This window comes from Haliotis asinina, chromosome 1 (genome assembly GCF_037392515.1).
Source record: "Haliotis asinina isolate JCU_RB_2024 chromosome 1, JCU_Hal_asi_v2, whole genome shotgun sequence".
Taxonomy (NCBI): Eukaryota; Metazoa; Mollusca; class Gastropoda; order Lepetellida; family Haliotidae; genus Haliotis; species Haliotis asinina.
The window spans coordinates 25,764,345-25,782,132 of NC_090280.1; the positions used below are offsets into that span (position 1 = coordinate 25,764,345).

The 17,788-nt window shown below is 41.1% G+C and overlaps 1 pseudogene; it reads right to left on the bottom strand.

The window, feature by feature from the left end:
• Positions 1-6,414: 6,414 nt before the first annotated feature.
• On the bottom strand, positions 6,415-17,334 carry LOC137266869 (uncharacterized; annotated as a pseudogene).
• Between the last annotated feature and the right edge of the window lie 454 nt (positions 17,335-17,788).

A 17,788-nucleotide genomic window follows, 5' to 3' on the forward strand; every position in this document is an offset into this window, starting at 1 on the left:
CAAATGAATCGTGAACTGGGCTTCATAGTGTTGGGTATAGCAGCTACTGCGTTGGTTGCAAAGCAATTAAACTAAAATACCTATATAAGTAAACATGAGACCCGCTCCATACCGATGCGAATATATACTTATGGGGAAGACCGAGGCTTGTGGTAGGAAATGCAGGAATCAGGGGTTCTGTTGTTTCCATATGGGAAGTCCTAACTACACGTGTTCTGTGTGTGGTATCGGGGTTAAAGGGCACTACTGTTTATGTAAAGCTCACGGAGCGAACGTAGTCAGACATCAACTCATATACGAGAATAAAAAAGGTTACATAAAAGAACGTAGGCGACTGCTCAAGATAGACTCCAATTAGAGATTATACACACCTACGTATAGCTATGTCTGTGGAAAACATATTCAAATATGAACTGGCCTTATGGGGCAGCTTCAGATTTAAGATAATAGTGGACGTGGTATGGATTAAAGAGGGTGTTAAGTATACTCACCCCTTCGAATGGGAGCGGGATATTGCGTCTCAATACCATATAGAACGTTTTTCGAGTATAAGTGAATACAAGGAATACTATACCCAAGGCGAGTACTGGATTGAAACAGCCACACTATATATTTTACCAGGTACGTGGGGCGATTTGACAGAATGTCTAGAATTGTACCCGGCCACCAGAAAATATTTTTTAAGAGTTACTGCCGACCAATTAGACATTGATTCTCTTAGGTGTAAACATATGGCTACTGTGCGCGAGCTCAAGCGGGCCGCAAAGCAGAGAGGTGTTATCGGGTATTCTAGAATGCGGAAGCCAGCATTGTTGAGATTACTAGGTTTAGAAATCCCTCCTACAGTAAAACAGTTAAAAGCTCAAGCGAAACAACTTGGATACACGGGTTATTCAAAACTGGGGAAAGCCGGGTTAACCGCATTGTTATCACATACCCCAGTAGCACGTCCAACTGTAAAACAACTGAAAGCCGAGGCACACGATTTGGGTTTAGGCGGGTATTCTCGTATGAGAAAACCACAGCTTGTAGAATTATTACGACAGAATAGAGCTATTGACCTACAGTTCGTGCGCACTGAGCACGCCGTAGGCAATTATTTGAGAGGTTGGCGCATGCACATTGATAGAAACATAGACATTACAGATATCAAGCCTCTGATAGCTGATAAGGTCAACCAGGAACTAAATAATCTAGGAAGTATCAAGTTTCAGATCACAGTGAAAATGTCACTCGATAAACAGGTTGGGAGTACCACTGAGTATGTTCAACCTTACTTCCGAGGTAAACAAGAGGTCGTCACACATGCAGAGACCATTGACACATCAATCGATAATAGTTTTCAGCAGATACGAGAATACCTAGAACGCTACACACACATGGGGTCCGGGTGGGCTGTAGATAAAATCGATAATGTCTATCTAGATATAGCTAAATACGTGCCGTTCAGAGGTGGGTCATACCTAGCCTTGCCTCCCTACTATAAGAACAAACAAGCCATAGTAAACGTTAAGAATAGAGGAAACGATTGCTTGAGGTTATCTATCAGGTCAGCCTTATTTCCAGCTGCCACTAATCCGAACAGGCCTTCTAATTATCCACAGGACGATGGGCTCAACTGGGATGGTATAGATGAACCCACCCCAATATCCCAGATCACTAAAGTAGAAAAACAGAATAATCTGGCTATAAATGTCTTTGGGCACGAAGGTAATACAACAATAATACACAGGGTCAGCCCGGTGAAGGATTGTCAAGTTATTAATTTATTCATGATTCAAAAAGGTGAAACGTATCACTACACGTGGATAAAACATCTCAGCCGGTTGTTGCACGACCAGTCGAAACACGTTGGGGAAAAACACTTTTGTGTACGATGCCTACACTGTTTCAGTCGGGCCGATTTATTAGAATCCCACCTGGAGGATTGCCAAGGTGTTGGGCAGACGGCCATACGAGTCGAAATGCCTAAGGAAGGTGAAAATATCCTAAAATTCGACAATCACAAGAATCAAATGTCTGTGCCTTATATTATATACGCCGACTTCGAAGCCTTAATTGTAGGGGAATCATCCACTAGTGGGAGTTTCACACACAAAACACAAGAGCATAAAGCCTGTTCGTTTGGATACATTGTCGTCCGTTGTGACGGGGAAACGAAAGCTCCGGTAGTGTATAGGGGTCCTGACGCGGCTGAAAGGTTTCTAAAGTGCTTGCAGGAGGAAGAAAAAATTATTAGGAATGCATTGTATAGAATCGCTCCCATGCGTATGACCCGAGCCGACAAGATAGCTCACACCAGTAGCACTAACTGTCATGTGTGCGACTCGCCACTTAACGGTGATTCGGTGAGAGATCACTGTCACATAACTGGTAAGTATAGAGGCGCCGCTCATAACGCGTGCAACCTCAAGCTTAAAATCAACCCTAAGACAATAAACATCCCCGTTGTCTTTCACAACTTGAGAGGATACGACTCTCACTTGATCATGCAGGCCATCGCGAAAATCGATGGTAATATATCGTGCATTCCCAACAACATGGAGAGATACATCTCCTTCAGCTTAAACGGACTTAGGTTCATTGACTCGTTTCAATTCCTCCTGTCGTCACTCGACAGTCTGGTCAAGGCCAACAATACCTTCCCTATCACAGATCGATACACAGACGCCGAGACTAGACACCTGCTCATGAGGAAGGGTGTGTACCCATATGAGTACATGGATAGCTGGGCTAAGTTCACAGAGACCAGACTACCTCCTATCGACTGCTTTTATAGCAAGCTGAATGAGGCGTCCGTCTCACGAGACGATTACTCGCACGCGATTAACGTATGGAATAAACTTGGTTGTAAGAACCTTGGCGATTATCACGACCTGTACTTGAGGACAGATGTACTGCTGTTAGCCGACGTGTTTGAAACGTTCAGGCGGACCTGTTTAAAGCAGTATAAACTCGACCCCGCATGGTATTACACCAGCCCAGGTCTGTCGTGGGACGCCTTGCTTAAAAAGACAGGAGTTAATTTAGAATTGCTCACAGATTACGACATGCACCTATTCATTGAGAAAGGCTTGCGAGGTGGGATTTCCATGGCATCCAAACGATACGCTAAAGCAAATAATCAATACGTGAAAGGTTACGATCCTAACAAACCAACCAATCACATTCTCTACCTCGACGCAAATAACCTGTACGGCTGGGCTATGAGTCAGTATCTACCTACAGGAGGATTCGAATGGGTACCAAACGTTGATGTTATGAGCATTGCACCAGATTCGAACAAAGGGTATATCCTCGAAGTTGACTTAGAGTATCCCAAGGAATTACACACATCACACAACAGCTATCCCCTTGCGCCCGAACGTATGAAGGTTAACACAGACTGGATGTCTGAGTACCAACATAACTTGTCAGGTGGTCGTGTGGCGGACGTTGAGAAACTCGTGCCTAACTTAATGAATAAGACCAAGTACATAGTTCACTATCGCAACCTACAGCTGTACCTGTCATTGGGTATGAGGCTGACCAAAATACACAGGGTGCTCATGTTAGACCAGAGCCCATGGATGGAGCCCTACATCAGAATGAACACAGACCTACGAAAAAAAGCCACCAGTGATTTTGAGAAAAATCTCTACAAGCTCATGAACAACTCGGTGTTTGGTAAGACTATGGAAAACCTGAGGAAACGCGTAACCGTGAAACTGGTTAGATCTAGTGAGGAAGACAAGCTCAGGAAATTGATAGCCAGTCCGGCATTCAACCGTAATAAAATATTCACAGATGACCTAGTTGCCATACACATGAAGAAAAGTCACATAAAATTCAACCGACCTGTTTACGTTGGGATGAGTATCCTCGATTTATCCAAACACCTGATGTACGACTTTTACTACAACGAGCTCAAGAAACAGTACGGCGACAGGTGCGAAGTGTTGTACACTGACACGGATTCCCTGCTGATGGAGATTCGAACCGAGGACGTGTACGAGGACATGGGGAAACACCTCGATTTATACGACACCAGCGACTATCCTAAGACCCATACTATACACAGCACGGTAAATAAAAAGGTCCTAGGTAAGATGAAGGACGAGTGTGCTGGCACGCCAATAGCTGAGTACATAGGTTTGAGGCCTAAGATGTACTCCATATTGAAAACCGACAATAGTGAGATCCGAAAAGCTAAAGGGGTTAAGAAGTATGTGGTGAAACAACACATCAAACACGCTAGATTCAAGGAGGCCCTGTTCAAAACCCGTACCTTTAGGCATAAGATGAACACGCTTAGAAGTGATGGACATAAGATATACGGACTGACTATAAACAAGACGTCCCTATCGCCTATGGACACGAAACGTTGGATAGCTATTGATGGTATAAACACATACGCGTATGGACATGAAAAAATTTGAGGCTATTTATTACAGCCCGCGTGGATATTGGAAAGGAGCTAGCGCAGTAGATAAGCTATCTAAAATGGCACGAGTATCACCAGAGAAAGCCAAAGCGTGGCTTGAAAAACAAGCCCTGTGGCAGATCTATTTGCCGGCGCCACGCTACGTACCTAGAAGGAGTTTCGGAATTAACATACCTAATAGCATTCACCAGGCAGACCTACTGTTCCTACCTCATGATAAGAGGTACAAGTATGCCTTAACCGTAGTGGACGTAGCCAGTCGTTACAAGGAAGCCGAACCCTTGACCACGAAAGATTCGGCCAAAGTAGCCAAAGGATTAGAACGCATATACAAACGCAGCCCGCTGACTTGGCCAACAGAGCTGCAAGTTGATCCCGGACGGGAGTTCATGGGTGCCGTTTCACAACTGCTAGCCAAACACGATACAAAGGTCAGACGTGGTACGGCCGGAGCCCATCGCAGCCAAGCTATAGTTGAGAGATTTAATAGGACTTTGGCTGAGCGCTTGTTCGGTTATCAGTATGCTAGGGAAATGACAACCACTGGAAAACGATCGACCGAATGGGTAGCGAGGTTACCCGAGGTGGTGTCGGCAATCAACCATGAAGTAACCCGGCTCATTGGTAAGAAACCGGCAGACGCTATCAAACTAAAATCAGTGTTAGCAGAGTCGTCTGCTCCATTGCGTGGAAAGGAGAAACAGATACCAGATAGGGCCTTAGTTAGGTATCTATACCAGCCGGGGGAACACGAGGGCGATAGCCGTAAGCGAGCCACCGATCCTATATGGTCAGTCAAAACTTACAACATAGATAAAGTGGATATGAAAGCCGACGAACCTAACTTATACTACTTGAGGGGTGGGCCGGGTAGGGGATTTGTAAGAGAAGAATTATTGATCGTACCGTACGGCACAGTGTTACCGCCTGCCAAGTCACGGTAAACGTGATGGCGTAGCTTTGTAGTAGGGGCAATAATAGCAAGAGCTAATAGTCCCACCAAAGCCTCATTTAGTAAATGAGGCTTTTTAGAGGGGTTTTTGAAAAGTGTTTTCGGACTATCATTCCCTATACTACTGATGCTCATTTTGTTGATCACTGGATTGTCTGGTCCAGACTCGATTATTTACAGACCGCCGCCAGATAGCTGGGATATTGGTGAGTGCGGCGTAAAACTAAACTCACTCACTCACCTCCATCATCAGACGCGAAGACATAGCTCTGGTGGGCCAGATCACAATCAGAAATGCATTATGCTACAATGGGATGGAGAGTCACCATATTTGCATTCCAGTAGGCTTTTTTAACTTCATCGGCACATGAACAAGTAAAATTTTGAGAAAGGTCCATATGAATAATTTGTACTGGTCCTTAACTTTACATATGTGGGTAAGAAATTCACAATTTTCCTTTTGAAACGTTTCAGTGAAATCTGATTTGTTCATATCATTCTTGATGACTTGTATCCTTTTCTTTCCATCCCCACGTGATACTCTTTGCCGCGTCTCACATGTTAGTTTGTCATCCTTTGACATGTTTAGTTCTGCCAGGTATTTGTCTGGTTCTTCTGCTCTAACCGTTGTGCCCTTATAACCTTGGCAGAACAGAAACTACAGAGCAAAATTTTGTCTGCTAAAACGTTTTGATTTAATATAAACGTTTTGGTCTGTCTATATCGCGTGCAGATTTCATTTCGTCTGACATGACGTTGGCAAGCAGCAATTTCTTCATCAGCCTTTTCGATGTTTTGGACGGGGAAATTCCACCATCACAAAGATCTCTAACAGTTCTTTTACTTGGTGTCAGTGTGTCGGTGTCATTTCGTGAACTAGAGGCATACTTTGTATAATAAATCTGAATTTGTTTCACAGATCGTTAGTTTCGCTTGCAGTTCCTATTCAGTTTCAAATATTCGGGTGTCAGCTTCTCGATCTGCCTCCTTTGTTTACCAGTTATTCTGCTGTTCTTCTCACCCATTCAAATCATGAAGGTCAAAATGGGAACTTAACCACGAGTGAACTGCTGGTACTTCCAACATCTCCTAGTGTGCTAAAGGCTCCATTGTTTTCCTCTGTTACTTCATCATCCAGACGTTTCTTCATCTGATTTTTCCTATCCCTTTTTTCTTCTCTGTGCTTGTCGAACGTTTTCTTTTCTGACTCTGGCATCTCTTGGGTCTATCAACAATAGGCACGTAATATCAATTCACTCTCTGCCACTCCATTTCAAGAAACATTTCAGCTTCTTCTGTTAGTTTTCTCGCCCGATAGTCTCTTTGTAAGTCTGCCCTGGTTTTTCCCATAATTGTGATCTGAAAAGAAGCAGAACGATGACTAATGGAAGTCTCTGGCATTTATCATCAGCATGTAATTCCATAGATATGTATCAAACAAACACTTAATTAAGATCAGAAGACTCATTTAATCATACAGAACCGTGATCCGTTTAAAAATCTAAAGTTTTATTATGGTATGTAATTACGTTACTAAATCTCTACTACACTTAAATTCTGTCAAGGGCTCCATATCATAAAAACGTTGCAGGCAAATATTTCGGAATAATGAGTGGTTGACTTTAGGAAGTCAAAAAACTTCACCTGCAGTGGGTTTCGACTCCAAAACTCGTCCACAATATGTGAACTTCCTTTTCTTCAGTTTTGCAAACAGACAATCGAATATGGGAGAAATTGGCACAAATATAAACGGATCATCTACAACTAACATTGTAAAGGGGAAAGAATTCTACCTACAACAATTAATGCATACCACCGAAAATACTGACATGAATTTATTTCATGGTATTGTAGGCTGCAGAATGTAAACCACATCAAACAGTTTGAATATCAACGTTTATTTCATTATAGACATTAGAGTGAATGGTTAGTCAGTATGCTACTACATTGCAACAATATGAGTTTCACTTGAAGTTGTGAATTAGTGACAACTGTTATGGTTAAGAAAGGTGTAAGAAATCCCCTGTGAACCAGCCAAACAGAACAAAGACAAGTCTATAGCATTCAAACATTGTATTATTTAGCAACGAGAGAGAGTAAGTTATACAAAGTCACAAGTCAATTTCACAATGCTGATTACAAAATTCAATACAAATGAGACAAAATCTAAGGCAATGGGTCACAAGATATTATATAGCAAACTCACCAAAGTCTTAGTGTGAGAGAGAAATCAACTATGCAGAATGTAAACAGCAGATAATGTAGATTCAGGCGTTGACAGATTTTGATGATCAAGTGTTGGCAGTGATGTATATCCTCCAGTTATGTGAATGTGTGTCTGTGTGTGTCAACCCACGGCAACTTACCTTTATATATACTTTTAGTCATTTCCCGAAAGTTCGGGCACTACTGCCATCGCCAACACCGTAGAATGGTCTTGAAACAGTCTCCCGGAAGTAAACAAACAGAAAACCAAGAACAGATATTTTCCGGAAAACACTAAACATTATTTCTTAGTTAACAACAAAATAGACAGAAAATACACACTCGTACCACAACTAATATATACACCTGGACTTTAAGTAAGCACACACACACACACACACACACACACACACACACACACACACACACACACACATACACACACACACACACACACCCCACCCCACCCCACCCCCACCCCCATATTTTCTTAATGATGAGAAACAAAACTTGGTATAACTTTTGTACTATTTTGTTGACAATGAAAAATCATTGACTGTGAATTGTGAATTGTACCATCTTTTGGCAAATGAAAAAGAGGAAAATTGAGTGAATTCCTGTAATGAAAAAGTATGGTTGAGCCAACATCAATGGTCAACTGTCTGACAAATTAACAATAAGGAAAGGCCATTTGTTACCATCTCAAAAGTTTAGCTTCAGTATTGTGTGTATCCACCACGTGCTCTGATGACAGTTTGCACTCTTCTCCTCATACTGCTGGTAAACCTCGTGATGCGATCACGTGGCAATCGCTGCCATTCATCATGTAAAGCAGCTTCCAAATGTGCAAGAGTCTGTTCAGGAGGTTGCCTCAACCTCACACGACATCCAAGAAAGTCCCAGATATGCTCTAAAGGATTCACATCCGGGCTCATAGTTGGCCATGGTAATGTGGTGATAGCCTCATTCTGAAGATATGCCGTCACTGCACGTGAACGATGTTGCCTAGCATTGTCATGCATGACTAATGGGCGTGTAGGCAACGGATGATTATCAAAATGAGGTACAACAACTGAACGGGGAATATCCTGGATGTACTGTTGACCATTGAGATTTCCATGGACAGTCACCAATTTACAGTCATGGGAGAGGCAACCCCAGACCATAACTGATCCTCCACCATAAGGAACAGCAGGATGAACATTTCTGGGCACGTAAGCTGTGTTTCTATGCCTCCAGACTCTCATCTGTGACCATCTGTGACGTTTAGGAGGAACCTGCTCTCGTCTGAACAGTGAACCCTCCTCCATGACCTCAAGTTCCACTGTTGACGAGCCATACACCACTGCAGGCGATGTCGTTTATGACGATCAGATAGAGTAGGACGTTTGATTACTCTTTTGGACCTCATACCAAGTGCCCTAAGACGTCTTCTGACTGTTCGGGTGGATAGAGGTGTGTGGTGTAACCATAGGTGTTTCAAAACCGTACTTGTTGCAAAGGGTTCTCGCCTTACCAGACGTGCCAGATTGCGGTTATTTCGAGGTGTTGTCTTTCTGGGTTGTCCAGACCTTGGACGATCTTTTACATGTCCAGTAGCTTGATGTTTTCGAACAAGCCAACTGATTACTGAGTGACAATACCCCAGTTGTCGTCCAATGGCTTTGAAGGACATGCCTGTTGCGTGCATACCAATAATCTGCCACCTCAGGGCTTCAGAAAGTCTTCTTGCCATTTTGATTTTTGTCACATTGAGGTAGTAACAGATTTCTTTTCTTGTATACAGAAAGTGTATCACAGAGAAAGTGGATTTTGATAAAAGTGAGGGTTGCATGGTTCATATGCCCAAAGCTTTCCGTGATTTGCTTTGAATGGAAAGCAAAGGAACTTAATGACCTTTTTCGACTACTAGAGATGTGTCCTTATACAGATGTATGATAGATTTTTAACTTTATCTAACAATTGTGTTTTTATCATGATATATATTAGGGGGTGCTTAATTAAAGTCCAGATGTATATATTGTTACGGGTAATAAATTGCAGTGACAAAATGGATCAGAAATCCCCTTTGAACCATCACATTATAACATGGAAAAGTCTAAAACATTCAATAATATACTGAGAAAACATTGAGACAGTTACAGTGAATCACAATACACATTTCTAGATGCAATGTAACCGAGTCACAAACCTTATACAAATGGGTCACAAATATTAAATGTTCATTCACCAGAATCTCCCCATTTTACAGTTAGATCAGATATATTAACTGAAGTTTGCTTCCACATTGGGCAGTCAGGCATGCAAGGTCAGTTTTGAATATGATGCTGTTGGCAATAAGACGTTGATAGGCCCCCCCAAAACCCCAGTAATTCCGAGTAAGTCCGCGTGTGTCCCTCAACGCAACAACCATCCTTTATATAAACCGACGTAGCGTCGGGAACATTCGAACACAGCGTAGCGCTATCAGTATTCAGTGAGAATGTTCACAAACTGGAAATAAACAATAGATCGCCAAGGGCAGGTAACTGGAGCGCTATCAAATAGGCCCGCCGCTAAAAGTTCCATTGTCATTGAACAAAAATTTAGCTGATAATAAAAGTGACTCACAATCCATACCTGAAACTCTAAACATTGAGACCCAATGATAACTTACACTTAATCAATGATAATACAGATTACAGAAAACATACAGACACACACAGACACAGACACACAGAGAGAAAGATAGATAGATAGAGAGAGAGAGAGAGAGAGGAGGGAGAGAGAGAGAGAGATCTGGGTAAGGGTCCCAGAGTACGGAACCTTGTGGGAGGCCAGTAAGTACAGTCTTATAGTCGGAACAGTATCCATTAATGACGACGTTTCGTGATCAGTTTTGTAAGTACACTCTTCAAAAGAAACGCTAAATGGAATTCAAAACTGATACTAACAGTTTTGTACACATATGTAAATTCAAATATTTTTTTTGTTGGGATGGGGTGGGGTGAGGGGTTGTTGCACATTGTTTCTGGAATGTTTAAGAAGATCATGCATGACCAAACGCAACCAGAATCTGTTTTATCAATCAGGATTGTCATGATGTGCTTGGATGCCATGCAGTACGAATATCAGGCACAATGATTGTTTCCACGTGCAGAGAATGAGTACAGCATGTGACTATAAAAACCCCTAGTGAATCTCACAATTTCATAGACGATTTTTGCAAGTACTGTACACCGCTGCCTGTCGAAATCATGCAGCTGGACGATTGGAAGCTGGCGAATCAAAGCATGAGGTGGCAAGGATCTTCAACGTTCATCCCAGCACAATAACTCGATATTGGGATCGATTTCGTCAAACAAATTCGACAAATGACCTTCCACGATCAGTAAGACCTAGAGTCTCCACACCTGCCCAAGATCGGAAGATCCGGATAACCCACCTACGTGACCGCCATCGTACCGCCCGGGACACAGCACGAGAACAGTTTGGAGCCTGAAGAATGTCCCATCACACAATCAGGATCCGTCTTCGAGAAGTAGGAATAGGTGCCAAGCGTCCAAAAGTTGCCCCCTCCATGGCACGACTACATCGACGTCGACGAGTGAGAGGGTGTAACACAGTGCTGCCATGGAACCTGGCAAACTGGAGGCACATATGGTCTAGCAGAATTTTCAACAGTTGCTCCACATGCTGTAGGAAGAATGGAGAAGGATTCCACAACAACACATCCAACGACTGATTCGATCTGTGCCCAGGAGATGTCGGTCTGTCGACGCAGCTGGAGGTGGTCATACAAAGTACTGACTTCAACACCACTTGGTGGACAGCAGTAATGACTGTGATGACTTATGTTATTCTTATGAAATATGGACAAGATAGCAATGCATTGCTCTACAGAATTGTACTGATATATCATTGTTTTCCGCTGATGTACTAGCAAATAACACCAAATTTTCATTGATATTTGGGTTTTGGATTTCAATTTTTCGAGGAGTGTAACTTTGAAACCAGTTCATATGTGACCCACCCTGTATGTATGTACGTACGTATGTATGCATGTGTGTGTGTGTGTGTGTGTGTGTTGCTACAAGAGTGTATTTTCCGTGATTTGAATTGTTATTAATTATTTTTGCGGTAGTTGTAATTGGGTCACACTATTAAAGGTTTTAGTGTTCGTTATTGTGGGATACATTTCCTTCAGAAAATTATTTAAGTGGTAAGGTAGTATTTTAGAGGCAACACCATTGTTCTGGAAATTGTTCCATTGTCCGGGAAATGACTGAAGGTTATATATATGGGCTGGTTGCTGTGTTGGGATGGACACAGACACATTACTGGTGTTAACACCATCATCAATCGCTGCCAACGCTTCATCTTCATAGCCGCCGTCAGACCGCTTACTGTGTTATATTCTGCATGACTGTTTCTCTCTTACACTAAGACTTTGGTGTGTTTACTATACAACTTGTGACCCATTGCATTAGATTTTGTCTATAGATTTTTTAAATCGATATTGTATAATTGAATTGTGACTTTGTATAACTTGCTGTCTTTACAAAATCATACAAAATTTGAATGTTTTACACATGTCTTTGTTCTGTTTTGCTGGTTCACAGGGGATTTCTTACATCGTTTGTCACGGCAAATTCTTGACCGTAACAAAATTGGGGGCTCGTCCTGGAGAGAATTCATTTGACATTTGAGACCATTTGTGAAATTTATTTCAAATTTCTGCAATTTTGCAAAAAGTTCATTTTGTATTGTCCCCTGACACTGAGACAATTGGTCAGTTGCGGAAATCAGATTTATTGCAAATTTCTTCACGTCTCAAACTTGATGCCAAACCTGCAATGAGGAAATTTCAGATTTTGAAAATTGTGTTGAATCACAATATTGATGAGGGAGTTTTTAAAGATGATGTTTTTAGAAATGGTCCAAGAGGAAGGTTCAGATCAATTGGAAATAAAGAAATTTCAAATTCAAAAAGAGGAAAACAGAAAACAAGAAGAACAGAAAAGGTTGGATATAGATAAAGAAAAAAGAAATGGAAATGAAAAAGTTTAAAATGGACAAAGAAATACAATTGAAGATATTGCAAGTTGACAAAGAAATTACACTGAAAATCTTCAAAACCGTTTTCAGCCCTCAGATTCTTCCTCTTTTGATATTGCAAGGCATGCTAGACTGGTACCCCAATTTCATTAGAAAGGAGTAGACAAGTATTGTCTATATTTTGAGAGTTGCTGAAAATTTTAAGTGACCTAGGGAGTCATGAACTATATTACTGCAAACTGTTTTGAAGGGAAAAGCTCAGGATGCTTATTCAGCTTTGTAGATACAGCAAAACTCAGATTATGATCTTGTCAAGAGTACACTTTTGAAAGCTTATGAGTTAGTGCCTGAGGCTTATCGTCAGAAATTCAGAAATGCTCACTAAAGGGACTTCTGTTTCCTAGAGAAAAGGAGACATTGTTTGACAGGTGGTGTGGGTCAAAGGAGGTCACAGATTTTGGTTTGAGTGTTCATTCTGACCTTAGGACTTATTTGGATGAACGAAAGGTTGATGACTTACACAAAGCAGCAATGTTGGCAGATGATTATTGTTTGACTCAGAAGAGTTCTTTTAGGTTTCTGGGCAAAGTTTTCTGGCCAAAAGGACTTTACCCCGGTTAAGACTTCAGGACATGAAGGTTACAGTGGTGTTAGAACAGGTTCAAATTCTAGTGGCAAGCAGTCACATAATTTTCAGTCTAAGCCTAAGATTACCAGTGGTTCTGATCCTGTTTGTGTATATTGTAAGAAGTCAGGTCTTTGGATTTCTGCATGTTACAAACTCCAGTTTAGAAATCAGACTACAGGTTCCCTAAGTGCTTTTGTGTCCATGGCACCTAAGCCTTTCTTTCCAGGTGGTTCTGAGGAGAGTTTTGTTTGGGAGAGTAAGTCTCCAGATTCTGTAGTTCAGAAGGAGTTTTTGCCCTTTGTTTACAAGGGTTCTGTGTCATGGGAGATAAATCTACCCTACGACCCGTTATTATCTTGAGGGATACTGGAGCTCTTCAATCTCTGATTTTGAAGGATATTTTGCCTTTTTTCTGATGAGTCTTCAGATGTTTTGCTTCAGGGTATAGGTGGCAATTCTTCTGCTCCTCTCCATTTTGTGAATTTGACTTCAGATCTGATTTCCTATGAGGTGAAAGTTGGTGTTCTCGACTCTGTCCCAGTTTGGGGTGTCACTTTGTTGATCGATAATGATCTTTTGGGGGCCAAAGTTGGTGCTGATCCTATTGTCACTGTTTCGCCGGAGAGTTCAGTTAGAACAGAAAAGGTGGAGGATGAATTTCCAGGTATTTTCCCATCTTGTGCAGTGACTCGTTCAATTATCTTCAAAGAGGACTTCTTGATAAGTCAGATAGTTTGTCAGGTGGTGAACACATTCTTTCCTAAAAGCAGTTTATTAGTTCACAGGGTGAGGATGTTGAAATGCAGAAGTTGGCTAGTAAGGCTGTTTCTCTTGAGGAGGTTGGCAAGGTTCCAGTTTGTTATTACTACAAGGACGGTGTTCTGATAGGAAAGATAGGTTGCCAGATGTTCCTACGGAGGATGAATGGAAATTGTACCGTCAAATTGTGGTATCAAAATTATTTCAAAAACATGTACTTTCACTGGCACATGAAAGTCCCATGGCAAGTCATCTAGGTGTAAACAAAACTTGTGAGAAAATTTTGGCACATTTCTTTCGGCTCAGTTTGAGACAAGAAATTTTGCAAGACCTTTCATGCATGTCAAATTGTTGGAAAACCAAATCAGAAAATTCCTTCCGCTCCCTTGAAACCTATACCAGCTTTTGAGGCACCTTTCAGTAGAGTTATTATTGATTGTGCTGCTCCACTACCTAAGACTAAGTCTGGTATTTGCTCAGTATCATGTATGCTTCTACCAGATTTCCTGAAGCAATTCCGCTTCATGGGATTGATGCTCCTGTGACTGTCAAGATAACAGATAACATTCACGAGTCAGGTCTGGTGCCCGCTCGATTCAACAGTAATATGCATCAACAACCCGCAACGTCTACATGCCACTTACTTAGAAGTAACCAACTAACTGCTATAACTCAGTGTGAGACAACAACTCACGACTGCTACAAACTGTAGCACGACTGTTGCGAACTCAGCTAGGTTCTGCAGTAAACATCTAACAGCTACAAGTCAACGTGGGACAACAACTCACGACTTCTACAAACTGTGTCACAACTGATGCTAACTCAACTAGATTCTGCAGTAAACTTACAATGCACCATGTTAAAAAAGAATAAAGGTGCTTAAAATCCTCCCGCAAAAACCCAACTAAATCAGACTCTACATACGACTTTTACTTTCCTACTTGCTCTAACCTCTACTATTTTACAACTAAAACGGAGTACATGGAGTCACTAAGCTGTCATAAATGAATCCATTCACTCTGTTGGCACTACATTATCTCTAACAATTACAACTTTATTGTTAATCAAACATATTAAGAGGGGGTGGGAAAAGGGTTTCGTTCTGATGCAGAACGTACGGAGTGGGGAGCTCTCACCTCCAACCAGTTACTGGTCGTCACGGACTCATTAGTGACAGGCGCTCCAGCGCTTATATACCCGGTCCGAGGGACTACCCGGAGTTATTATTGATTGTGCTGCTCCACTACCTAAGACTAAGTCTGGTATTTGCACAGTATCATGTGTGCTTCTACCAGATTTCCTGAAGCAATTCCGCTTCATGGGATTGGTGCTCCTGTGACTGTCAAGTTTTTCACATTTGTTGGTTTGCCAGATGTTGTTCAGTCTGATCAGGTCTCAAATTTTTTGTCTAAGGTGGTTCAACAGGCTATGTACCGATTTGGTATTAAGCAAGTTAAGTCTAGTGCTTATCATCCAGAGTTACAGAGGGCGTATGGGGAGGTTTCATCAAACTTTGAAAAATATGATCAAGACTTATTGTTTTGAGACCGAGAAAGATTGGGATGAGGGTGTGCATTTGTTGTTTGCTGTCAGAGAGTCAGTTCAGGAAAGTTTAGGGTTTAGCCCCTATGAACTTGTATTTGGTCACAGAGTGTGTGGACCACTAAAACACTTAGAAGAACAATGGCTCAATGACAGACCTGAGATCAATCTTTTAGACTATGTGTCTACATTTAATGACAGACTATCAAAAGCAAGTGAGGTGGCCAGAAAAACCTTGCAAGTTTCATAAGAAAAAATGAAGCTAAACTATGACAGAAAGTCAAAAGAGAGAAATTTTACTTGTGGTGAGAGAGTGTTAGTTTTGCTTCCCATTCCTGGTCAGCCACTGAGAGCAAGATATCAAGGTTCATATGTTGTTGACAAAAAGTTTAGCAACACAGACTATGTCGTCCTGACGCCTGGTCGTCGTAAACAAAAGAGATTGTGTCATGTCAACATGATTAAGAAATATCATGACAGGTTAGAAAACAAACGTGTCAATAGTATTGCCACACTCTCCCCAGTTACTGATTGCACTAAAGACAACTGCGAAAATGTTGACAACATTGGTGATTGTGTTAGCAATGTGAAGTTTGATGATCTTAGTGATAATGTTTCACCAAAGTTGAAAAATTCTGATGTGTTAACTCACCTTGATGAGAAACTATCACATTTATCCCCTGAGCAGAGAGTTCAAATGTCAGATTTGCTTTATGAGTTCAAGTCAAGTCTTTTATTTCGTATGAAGGGCCATCGGCCCATATACAGTTATACAGATACATACATATATATGTTATGACAACATAAGAGGCACCATGGGATACAATTGTGCTCTCCATTAACCAACCGCTGACGTAGCTCAAAGCTCAAACATAAATATTTACAAAGACTATTCAATAACTCAGATGATGTAGAAGACAGTAATTGCTTGAATTTATAGGTAGACGGATTGTGATTATACATTTGTGGTAAATAACAGGTTCGTAGATTATTGTAGCATTCACATATAAGGATAAAGTGAAATCCATCTTCTATTCCCTTATTACATATAGAACAGATGCGTTGATTAGAATCAACTCCCAACCACCGTCCCTCATTAGCCTTTAGTTTTGGAATGCCCGCTCTGATCCTAGTAAGAATATTTCTGTATTTTTATTTGTTAGCATAGTCAGATATTTTTCCGGCTCTAATAGGCTTTTGTGTTGTCTGTATAGCTTATACCTTGAACTTTCTTCCATGGTACTATTCCATGTCTGTATATACATGTCAACTGCGACTCTTTTGAACATTTGAAAAAACTGGGATTCGTTACCAACACCTTGAAATAACCAAACATAACCAGAGCCATATGAAAACAATAAATTACGCACATATGAAACATAGTTAACATAACCACAGTTATCGTAATACATTAACATATCATGAGCTTTTTGGGGGGATTCTTTGTTGATGCAAATTTACCAGTTTAAGCCAGTATTTTATGAAACGACACTGTGCATTTATATACAGTGGGTAACGTCCACATTCACCATAAACAATCACATTTGGTGTCTGGGGACCAACATTTAGGAACTTCTTACATGCAGTTAAATGTACATTTTCAATCTTATAAAATTTATTAATGCCCCACACTTCGGCACCATACAAAAGAATTGGCTGAATTTGGGTATCAAATATTTTGAAAAATACAGAATAGTCAACATTATCCAGTTTATGTAGTACTTCTGGTGTGTGGTGTGTACTTCTAGCAGTGCCCGTGTGCCCCGAGATGATAAATCTAATGTACATGTATTGAATTTACAAGAAGATGAAAAAAGGAATACCTAGATATCGATAGAGTCAACTGTTAAAACACGTTCACCTTTATAAAACCATTTCTCATTTCTGGCTAACGGTCCACCTCTCCTAAAAACAACAATCTGGGTTTTCTCTAGATTGACAGTCAACCCCCACGTGTCAGCATATGATTCTAGAATTTTTAATTGTCTTTGTAACCTCGATATAGCGTCAGAAACTAGAACAGCATCATCGGCAAACGGTAATAACAGGATTTCTAGCATATCTGGAAATAACTGCACACCACATTTTCCGTGTTGTGTGATTTCTAATGACAATTCATTGATGAAAAACGAGAAGAGGAGAGGACTTAGAATACATCCCTGCCTTAATCCTATTGGGCAATCAAAATAATCTGATAAAATATTATTACTTTTTACACAGACTTTAGCCGAATTATAAATAG